The sequence below is a fragment of the Polyergus mexicanus genome, unplaced genomic scaffold (assembly GCF_030449975.1).
Source record: "Polyergus mexicanus isolate NDT 795.1 unplaced genomic scaffold, iyPolMexi1.0 SCAF_7, whole genome shotgun sequence".
Classification (NCBI taxonomy): Eukaryota; Metazoa; Arthropoda; class Insecta; order Hymenoptera; family Formicidae; genus Polyergus; species Polyergus mexicanus.
In genome coordinates, this window is record NW_027223327.1 from 8,326,332 (window position 1) to 8,337,900 (window position 11,569).

General features: G+C 40.8%; 1 protein-coding gene across 2 annotated transcripts in view; it reads right to left on the minus strand.

Moving 5' to 3' along the window:
• LOC138935055 (uncharacterized) overlaps window positions 1-11,328 on the minus strand; it is a 96,153-nt gene extending 84,825 nt beyond the window's left edge. The window contains exon 1 of one of the 2 annotated variants that reach the window (XM_070299348.1): window positions 10,773-11,328. The gene's annotated coding sequence lies outside the window, so the exon portion shown is untranslated. Of the gene's footprint in view, window positions 1-5,140; window positions 6,088-10,772 lie in introns of those variants that run through there. The other variant, XM_070299343.1, reaches the window with a different exon arrangement.
• Between the last annotated feature and the right edge of the window lie 241 nt (window positions 11,329-11,569).

An 11,569-nucleotide genomic window follows, 5' to 3' on the forward strand; every position in this document is an offset into this window, starting at 1 on the left:
ATATATATAAAATTCGTATATATGTGATATTGTATCTATTTTAAGGTGGGACTGTGACCTACAAATGAATGACGCGGATCGCTAATCTGATATTAATTATCACAGCTGCGCAATTTGACCTCCGCTTTCATTACTTACAAAGTTGAAGAGTTATAGTTGAGAGTTTATAATTTAAATGTAAAATAATATTCAAAAATATATTACAAATATATACTATTTTGAGAGAAAGAAATCGGTGATGGCGATTACTTTCGTATTATGTAATAGATAAGTGGACCGCGTATTACTAGATTGTTTGATTTGTTGTGAAATAACTGTCGCGCATTCGTTGGATGCGCATACTGATACAAAAAAGAGGCTGCAGGAGAAAAGCGGATACGTGTGCGGAATAAATTGGCAGATTTGAGTATATACGTGGTACGTGGTGTAGCGATATCATACATTTTTGAAGATCTACCGTTTCTACGTATGACGGAAAACTGCATGTTTTTATGATTTAAGAAATTATCGTCAATCTACCATTCCCAGCTATACGCGATAGCGCATATATTTGACTCGCACACGGAGAAAAAGGTTTCTTTAAATTTAATATATCTATTTGTTTGACTTATATTTGTTTCATTACGAGAACATAATTTTGTACGAAACATTATTTTGTCGAATAAAGGTCCTAAGATTTGATTAGAGTTGCAGTAACGTGCCATTTAACTTTTAGAACTTGTTTTAAGATTTATTTAAATTGTTAAAAGCAATATAGTGAATCTTTTTTAAATAAAAGAAGAATATTGTTTGAAAGAATAATGTAATTGTTTAAGTTGAAGAAGAAATAAAATTCATTCAAAAAATATTTTATTTTAAATAAATAAATATATTGTATTATTTGAAAATCAAACAATCATATTTGTTACTTTAAACATAAGTATGGTTGGATCGTTTCAAGCATTATAATTTCTTTGGTTACAACAAAATTCATTAGATCCAAAGAAACTTTTCTCTCTGTGCGGAAATAGAAAATTTTATAAAACGCTATATAATTAATAATTTCATATTAAACCTTAAAATTTTGTAAAATGTTAAATTTCAATGTTAAACTTTTCTACGGGTATGCGTGATCCAGAATATAAAAGTCTATCGCTTTCTTTTAAATAATGTTATCCAACTTGAAAATCCAAGATCGATACATCAGAATGTTATTTACATCCGTATTTCTTAAATATTCGTGAAGTTTCAAAACAGGTTTCACATTTTTTTTTTTTTTTTTAACTAAGCGCAGTCATATAATATCATATAATATTACTACACCATTGCTCAGTTTGCCATAACAGCGCAGCAATAATATCTCCAACAACAGCAGTTCGATGCCATCGTAGAGTGTAAACATTTAACGCGTAACGGATATAACGTTGCAAAGCATAATCGTGTCCGATTACCGCCAATCGGTTTTTCAATTATATCCTGCAGGCGTAATCTCTCGAATTACAGCAGCGGTATATACGAAACCATTCATTATCCGCTTGTTTGCCGATTATCGACGATTCTTAGAATGTTTAGGCACCTTTTCCATCGATAAAATTCATAGTCCGTTCAGACTTGTTAACTTAAAACGTTTAAAAACGTGAATAAAAAAAAAACAATACCTATAAAATCTTATATTTAAATAAAAAAGAAGAATAAAGAATATTCTTGGATTTTATATAAAGATTTTTTTTTCTTTGTCGTATATCTCCATTTGTAGGCCCTAATAAAAATATGAACGTAAAAGTTTGTTATTTGTAAGATACAGAACTATGTCCGATGATGTTGGTGTTGCATCATGGGTAAAAAAAAAAATAACGATATTCCGATCAATCGGATTTTTTTTTATTTTTATTTTTGGAAAAATCCCGCTGTTTCAACACGATGTCAAAATGGAATCGCAACATACAGTTTGCGTGACAAGAAAATCAAATGTAAGATAAGTGATCACGAATGACGTCAAGTAGCAACTACTTTTCAAAGCATTTTCCAATTTACAGTCATAACCATAGTCGTGACGCAAGATACGGTAACGCAATCCGTGCAGAAAAAAAAAGAGGTCGAAAGAGTTTTTCCCCGGCGATTAAAAGCAATTTAATCAATTTTCTTTGTTGACGCGAAGTCATCGTGTTGTATTACAACGCGATACTAAAACAATGTTATGGAATATATATATATATATAAAAAAAAAAAAAATAAAATAAAATAAAATAAAATAAAAAGAAAAAAGAAAATAATTACGTTGGTTAGCTTTGCTGATATTTATTAGCGCTAATAGCGGCGAACTAAATTTTTTTTAGAAGCTTCTATAAGAATATCACTTTGTAATAAACATCGTGTTGACGATGGAAAAAATTTAATTTCTCAAACTTCAAACGTCACAATTATTTTCAGAACAATACGACTATGAAAAAAATACCGAGATAAGATTTACATTAAAATATTCGTAGATGCAGTTTTGAGAAAGTACAAAGGTAAGAAAAATGGAACTTGTTAAAGAATATTCTTATCCTTTTTTTTCCCCCCCGCGATATTATTGTGTCGAAGTTATTCTTGGATCAATACTAGACGATATTCCGGAATAACGAGTTTATCGTCCATCGAGACAAAACAATATGAACAGAATGTAACGAGATATTATTATTACGACTTCAATTTATGCATCGCTCGCAAGACAAAAAATTTACAAACCTCGTCATTTTTCCCGGAAGTAAAAATCTACGCGTAAAAATAATCGCCGAGCAAACTAACATTCTCGCAGTTTTATTGCGTGGCGAATTTCGTGGAAAAACCACACCGTTATAATCTCGATTCCCCCCCCCCTCCCCCTCCTCCTCCTCCCGCCCCTCCTCGCGACGTCACGATGAGTCACCTCTCAAAATGATATTCCGTTTCGGAAAAAGAAAAAAAAAACTACGCACAAATTGAGTCGCTTTTCGATTTCTCTCGCGCTTGCGAGGCTCGAAGAAAATTAAGCCACTTATCCGAATGAATGAACGAGAGGATCAGTCGCGCTGATGGACCCGGTTAACTAACGTTGATTAGAGAGAACTGAGAGACACGAGAATAAGATATAAGAGACGAGAGGAATAAATACATGTCGTCCCACTTGTGTGGCGTTAAATTTTGACGACGCTGACAAATTTTGAGCAGAACTTTTCACGCTGAATCTTCAAAAGATACTGGTCGACTTTTTTAACTCAATATTAAATATCGCGATTGAATGTCGAAAGTATAAAAGAATCTGATTAAATCTGCAAAAATAAATTCCGCTTGAATTTAAATGAGTCGTACGATGCAACATTATATTTTATCCAGCTAATATTGACAATACACATACTGAGGTTGTCCATCCTATATTTATTAACGTTAACCGATAATGTATTGTTCAAAAGCATACATGCTTCAAATGTTACGCTTTGTATTCTTTATGTACCTTATTTTATATTTTATTGACATTTTTGAATATCGAGAATATCACGGAGTCTCTTTATATTGCGGGTTTAGCTGCGCGATATAAATAGGCCAGGAAAATTCAGCCGGCGACGATTAGGGCACTCGGTAACGTCAGTAGCGTATATCGTGCAATCGACTTTAAGGATCTATTGCCCTCTCGATTGATTAATTTAAACAGCTGTCCCTTTCAAGATCGATATTTCGATACAAACAAAACAGGGAATATCGAGTCGAACGTCGCTCTAATTGACGTCGTTAATACATATATAATGTTTTATTTTGTTCGAGAATGCATTTGTCTCGATTGCATTTCTTTTATCATAGATCGAAATAATGAGCATGAACCGCTCCATGAATGAATCTTTATATTATTCCCTACGGATATAGCCGGATGTAATGATACACAAGAAATATACGTCGAATAGATTTTATTGTTGTGTCTCTCAAAAATTTTAACTCTATCAAAGTTGGATTAGACATCGAACGCTACCATCTATCTCATAAAAATACCATGTATGTTTTATAATTTTGGGATAATTATTCTAGAGAGTAGATTTTTTTAAGGCCACAGGCCCCGATATTGCTCCGCGTAATCGTTGGCGGGAAATAATTTCCCTCGGATTCATCTCGAAGCAAAGGAGCAGCAGCACGATATACGACACAGTCGTCGTACACTTCCCGGAATAAATAAACGATTTTAGTAAACGCGCGGGGGGAAAAGATCATTATGCCGCAACTCTCGCGCTGCGAAAATTACACGCGCGCAAAAAAAAAAAAAAAGAGAAGTAAAGTCTTCGGCCCGTTCCCCCGCTAGTGCATCCTTCCTCCTCGAAGAGGGGGCTTCTCAGGGCTTCGAAAGGAAGCGGGAAACGCGCAAGAAATTGCCTCAAACCCGACCGTATATGCGTACACGGAGACCACACGCTCGCTTAGCGCCTCGAGGGCACCACGTCGTACGCGTTACGTTCTGACCCGTATTATTTTTCTCTCGGCGCGCGTCCCCCACTTCACCACGCTCGCTCCTTCTCGCACGTTCGCCCCTTCCGCTCTGTCTTTGCCAAGCGCATGTACAAATTACGCAGAAACGGATAAACAACACGCGAGAGAGCGCGTCAATGAAGACTGAGCGGAGGGAGGGTTCGACCGCGCTTGACAGCGACGGGGGCTCGTTGTCATCCACGTCGGCTCGTCTTTCGCTGTCGAGGTCGCGTGTCGCGCGCGCAACACGACGCAACAGCGGCTAAATTCACGATCCTCCCGTGCACACGCTCGATGAACCATCGACAGGGGAAAGATACAGCGGAAGGGAGATTGAACGAACGAGAGAGGGAAAACAGACATAATGAGAGAGAGAGAAAGAGAGAGAGAAAGAGAGAGAGAGAGAGAGAGAGAGAGAGAGAGAGAAGGGGGGAGGGAGAGAGAGAGAGAGAGATAGGGATACAAGGCAGAATGAAAGGGAGAAGAGAGAAAGAGAGAGACGCCGATCAAACATGGCAGGCAATGCCATGCAGGCGGAAAAAAACAAGATTTAACGTGAGCGAACGAACGAGCGTGGCGTCGCGCAGAAATAGGGGAGTGACGAGGGGAGCAGGAACGACGCGAGGGAGAGTCGTAACGCGAGCGCGAAATGCGATACTCGAGAATTGCGTAGATTTGCGTATGTACTCACGCTTTTCCCGCGGCGCCGTTTGTCCGCCTCCGTAGTGTTGTACTCTCTGGATGAAAACGTCGACGCGAACACGTTATGCCAGGTGATAAGAGAATGTTGTAGCAGAAAAGCTGTAGTAGAACACGGTGAATTGGCGGCGACGACAACGATGACGTTCACAACATACACACACACACACACACCCACACGCGCGCACGGGAGTCACGCACTCTCTTTTCGTTCCGCTCCGCGCGCGACTTGTCTCTCGCCCGCGCGACAGAAAAACAACACCCGGCGTCCTTTTCCGTCCTGGTCTCCCGTTCCTCGTCTAACGTACGGGGACGCGTAATGTATCTCTCCTTTTCACACGTTTGCTTGTTCTCTCTCTCTCTCTCTCTCTCTCTTTATTCACTTTTCCTCCCTGACGCGGGAAGCGACGAATGAACGAAAGAAAAAAAACAAAAAACTAAACCGGCACCAACAACGCGCGTTAACACGCGGCGAGTATAGTATACACGAATGCGTAATATTGTCTTTCCTTTTTTTTCCTCTTGGAACAACTGTCAAGTGCTACGAGGATAACGCGCGACGCGGCACATGCGACGTGCTTCATGTGTTTCACGCACGAGACTCCTATCTCACTCTCTCGACGCGTGAGTGGACGATGACAGTGGCGACGACGGGTAACGACGACGAAACGACGATCAAAATGGCGTTTGCCGGATCGCCCGCACGCGATCAGGTGGAAAATGCCGGAATGCCACCGCTAGGAAACATCGACTGACTGCCGAGGTCCGCGGCCCTAAGTGGTTTGACGTTAAGAACAGAACGGAATGGGCGAGAACGTGTAAGAGAGACGGATGCAAGACGACGGTAAAGGGAGCGAGCGAGACGGAGAAGGAAGACGCGCGAAGAAGCAGGAGGTAGCGACTGTCAGTGCGAGAGAGACCACGGTTCGGCTGCGACTGAGTGGTGGGGGAGATGGCGCGCTAGTAGGGATAGGGGAAACGCGCTCATCCCCACCCGGTCGCGTTCAACAGCTGCGCGCTCGGATGATTCCGACTACGACCGATTGATCCCGATCTCGCGGAAACAGGACCGTCAACGCGCGCGTCGTATAATTTTTTTTTCCTACTATTAAAATTACGATTAGATTAAACCTAAATATGTATATGATATATATATATATATATATATATATATATATATATATATATATATATATGAGATCTCGCGTCGCGTGCGCTATTTTACGATGCTGTTATATACGTGACACGATATTGTTTTTTTTTTAATATATATAATGCGCGGACGATACGAAATCTTTACGTCTCTCGTAGGAATTTTAAGAGAATAGGCTTAACACAAACAAAGCGGTGTTCCTATTTCGTCCGTCTCGAGACGCATTCCCGCAATATAGATTTGCTTACATATCAAGGATATTCTCTCTGCTCGTTCACTCTAAGGCGGTCGTGGGTGGTTCGCGCGTCCTTTCTTCCCTCTGTGGCTCTCCTCGCTCCTCCGTTTCCTCGGCCGAAGCGCTTCGCGCGCTTCGTTCGCCCGTCTCGCGAGGAATTTCTAAAAATCAATATACGCGTGCGAAGAGGCGAGAGAAGGGGCTGCGAAGTAAAGGAAAAAAAAAAAGAATATTCGATATTCCATTCGCCCTGCCTCTCCCTCCCCCCCCCCCCTCCATTCGATGCATCTATCAGTTTTTCTTTCGTTTTTTTTTCTCCCGTTATTCTCCCGCGAAGCGAGACGCGCGCAGTCAGCCTGTCTCTCTCTTTTTCTCTCGTAATCCGACATCACGAACGATCGGTAGAGAGAGAGCGAGAGAAATATAGAGAGATATTATATAGAGAAAGAGACCGATCGGTTTCAAGGAAGAGGACTCGGAGGAAGTCTGGGCGAGTAGAGTCCGGTGGAGGCGCGGGAGAGTTTATTTTCTCAGAAACGCGCCGCGTTTGGCATATCTCTCTCTGCCTCTTCTTCTCCCATCGCCTCGGAATAAATTCATTCAGATGTTCTCGCTCGCATGCGAATCTTCCTCTCCCCCCGTCTCCATATTCCCATCGTGCCGCATCGTCTATACCTCTATACGGTGCACACGCGAATGGCAATTAAACGGATTAACGATATTTTACATATTCGGCTGAACAATGTAATTGGCATCTCGACCGGGAGTTTAATTGGCGAAGATGCGACGGAATCGGGGAACCCTCGGGATCGCATCTCGTGAGAAAATTTAGTCGGATCACGCGAGAATCGCGGTCTGTTTTAACTCGGGTCTCGTGACATTCTTTCTTCGCATCGATCTGTTTTTATAATTTACCAGAACAGTCTTTTCAGTGGTCTCTCTATTATTTAATAGTGAGGTCATGCGTCACTCGAGAATTACTCAGCACTGAAAACTGTAGTGGGTAGAGTTTAAGCTTCGAGAGAGCGTAAGCGGATAACGCGATGTTATTTTACGCGATGGACTTCAACAGGAATTTAATTTCAAGGTTGAGCATTCACAACAGTAAAGATTGTTCTCCGAAATGTTGGAAATTTCAGAGGGACATCTGTGTCGACAAATTTGGAGCAGCTCTCATTTTGAACTCGCTTTGATTACTCCAAATTCATTGCAAAACATTCCTCCGTTGCATTAGCAATGAGATTCTGTTCGCCCATTAAAATTATGAGCCAGAAACGGAACTGTTAGGCCAAATTGTTCGCCGATCACAAAACTATCGATGCAATCGGGCCAGAGAGAGATATCGCGACCGGATTCTGTTCGATTGTTCGATTCGCATACGCTTTCACCTTTCTACTTTGGACCCGATGCTCTTTTTACGCGTTTAGAATCGATACTACTCGATCCCTCTCATGAGATTCTGAGAAAAGGCCAAGATACGCGCAATTTTGTAAATATTATTCAGGTTTTCGAGAATTAATTTTGCCCTCTGATTGATCTGTTTTATTAAAATGACTAACATGACTAACGAGGAAAAATAATTCACAGAACTCTTTTTTACTCGAATAAAAAACTATTAAACGAATTATTTTTAAATAATTAAATTATTGCATCGAAAGTTATACATATAAATTTGTATTAAATCGCTTTAATAAACTATTATGATAAATAATGAAATCTCTTTTTCAACAAACTTCTTTTACGTATTAATTGTAATATTATTTGTATAGCCTTTATAAATATAACTTGGGGTTTAAATATAGTTCGTAAAAATGTTTTCAGAGATAAGGGAAGGGAATACCAAAAGAATATTACTTAAAAAATAGAATAATCGCAGCGTATAAAACGCATCTTAAAGCTGCACGAATTCGCTTGACTCTCCAAAGGTTAAGAATGCGACAAGAAATTCTGGTTTGATATATCCTTCTTTGATTTTTATAAAGGGGAAAATGTCGTGTTCCTCTCTTATCGTGATAACTGGCTTAGAAGGACGGAATGGAAGGACGAGGGAACGAGAAATAAAGCGTGTACTCTGGGCAATGCGATTTTCATGGATCGCCTCGTAGAAGTCGCGATCGAATGGGATTAAAAGGGAAATTATTCGTTTCATCCCTTGTTTCCCAAAAGGTTTATCTTGTAAAGAGTATTAGATCAAGATCCAATGATTATCTTCCGAAAGTTTCATTGAACCGCGAGATTAAACGGGCGAGACTCGAGTGATTTCTGACAAACATTTCTTTTCTTCAAAGATGAGGTTCGATTTTCTCTCAAGCTCTCGGATAAAAGCTACTTAGAGCTTACTAATTTAAATTTATATTAGTTTAATATTTGGTATTACGAAAACGCGACAATTAATCTCGATGCTTATTCCATAGCGACGAAAACGGCGTATTTTTTTCGCATACTCGTAATGTCAAAAAATTAATTCGACGAGAGAGACATACATCGGATTAATTTCCTGATTTCAAATAGAATCGAAAATCGCAACAATGGTTATGTCTTATAGTTGATTGTTAGTGCAGATGCAGCGGGACTGAGTTATTGCGCTCACACAGTCTAGGATCGTAAACTCACGTCGACATGATTAAAGGTACGGCACTACTTAGCAGAGCGTATATTCTAAGGAGGCTTTCATTCCGCAAGGGAGTGCCGATAATGAAAGTGTACGTGCACAGTTGAGAACATATGGTATATATATATATATATATATATCATACAATACACCCTAACCACAAGTACTCGCCCCTGAGTTTATATGAGTAATTGTCTGTGAGGGTCTATTTCTTTTTTTTTTATTTGATAAAATTAACCAAGCTAGATAGTAAAATAGCCGAAGCGTTGGTTTCGTGTGCGCTAAGGAAACCGGAGTGAGAGAAAGAAATATATATATATATATATATGTGTATATCGGCTGGACCAAATATAACGTATCGCAGCCGCAGAATGTGACATAGTACAGCCTCGTAAAAAAAAGAAAAAAAAATCGGGAGCCAACACTAAAGGTCGAAGACCGGACTATGTGCCAGTGTGTATGTGTGTGTGTGTGTGTGTTGTAAAAGGGGAAATGATAACAGCGAATCAGCAATTCATAATTATCGCAACGAAAATCGCCCTGGCAATCGGCAACGCTGCATGTTTCTCTCCGCGTATAGAAAAAGAAGAAAAAATAAAAGTCCGACAAGAGATCGATTTCCTGTGCCGCAATACATAGAGCCGAGTGTACATTAAGTCGCCAAGTAGAGTGGCGTTTTGACGACATAAAAAAAAAAGGGGGAGGGGGGGAAAAGAAAAATAGACGGGACAGAGAACAAGAGATCGATTTCCTGTGCCGCACAGCTACCGTCGAGTTGCATTCAGAATCTTGTTTTGTATGAAATACCGCGATTAATAGACCAATCAATTTTGTATGACAGAGTATTCTTTTTCACGAAACCGGAATATAATCTCGTCGAGATCACATATTTCGATGCTGAGCGTACGCAAAAGTATTTTTTTTCTCATCGGTATCAGTCGGTATCGAAAATTGAACTCGAGATTACACCGAGATTTCGATGCCCCGAGTCGACTTGCAATGTGCAACATCCATCAGCCAACCACCGTCGATCGTGCGAGAACATTTCACTCGATATTTGCGGAATACCGAAGGAGATGTATTAGTTATTGCACTCGTGCATGTGTGTATGGCATAGTTTCGAAGGATCGAGGACCGTTGTGATTTCGGGAAGTTTAGATCTCGATGCTACAGACGCGAGAATGATGCCTCGTAGATCGATTTCACTCGGTTTATCTTTTACCGTTTAATATCGCTGACTCTTCGTTTCTCTTCGCCGAAGACGAAGACTCGATTAGATCACGGTTAAAATAACGCTTGTGAAACCGACCGTGATATTCGTGACGATAGAAACGCAATGGTTAACGTGCGTGCTAGGCTCGTTTACTCGTGTCTGTCGCATCGAAGATTCAACTCACCGAAGTCACGTAGGTTTTCGATCGTCGACTCTGGAGATCCAGATTTTCGATCGCCGGGAAATCGCACACCTACTTGCAATTCTCGGATGCTGTCGCTGCTGCTCGAACGGAGTGCTGGGAGAACAGTGCTTGCGAGAGAGGCGAAAAACAAGTACAAGTAGTAGTAGAAGAGGAAGAAGAAGAAGAAGAAATAGAGAATAATCGGCGTTACCTGCACGCTGAACTCACCAGGGGCCCCTGCCAGGGGAATCGGCCTGTTGGTCCCGACCGGAAGCGTCCGGGAAGTCGCGATGGAGAACGTTCAGCCAATCCCGCGCCACCTCCTTTAGCGTGCGGGGGCTTGGGATTGGCTGCTACTCAGCCTCAAGGCCGCTGCTGATGCTCTTCGCTCCTTCTGCCCTTCTCTCAACAGGCCCCGAGTATGTTGCGTACTACATGGCCGTGCGCGGGGCTCAGCGAAGAACAGCAATCGGGGTGGCGACTCCGCGATTCCGCCGCTCTGGAAAAATTGCTGGCGCTTCGATCGGATTGTCGAATGCCGCGACGGTGAAGAAGCGGCGGAATTGCCGGGTCTCTCACAATCCGACGGACGGAGGAAAGTGCGTCTTTGGCTGTTGCGTGTCTTTGTCGATCGGCACTGCCGAACGAGAGAGCCTCGTGTCACGCTCACGCCAGCACGATATCCAGTGCATACTTTGGCACCCGTCAATGTCCCGATATATCTGGCAAATTTCTGAATACTCTATAATATATTTCCATTATTATTCGTTACTTTATCACAAACGTGTACGTGTGTTCCTGTGAAAAATATTATATAAATGTTAAATTTTAAATAATTGTATGATATATATATATATATATATATATATATATATATATATATTCAAGCGAAAAGAGAGTAAAATATAACAAAATGAATCCGTTGGCATACGCAATATTAATGAATATTCAGAAATCTAGATAAACAGGACTTTAAAAATATTCACTGGATATATGTGCTATATGTGTGATATTCAAAGGACACT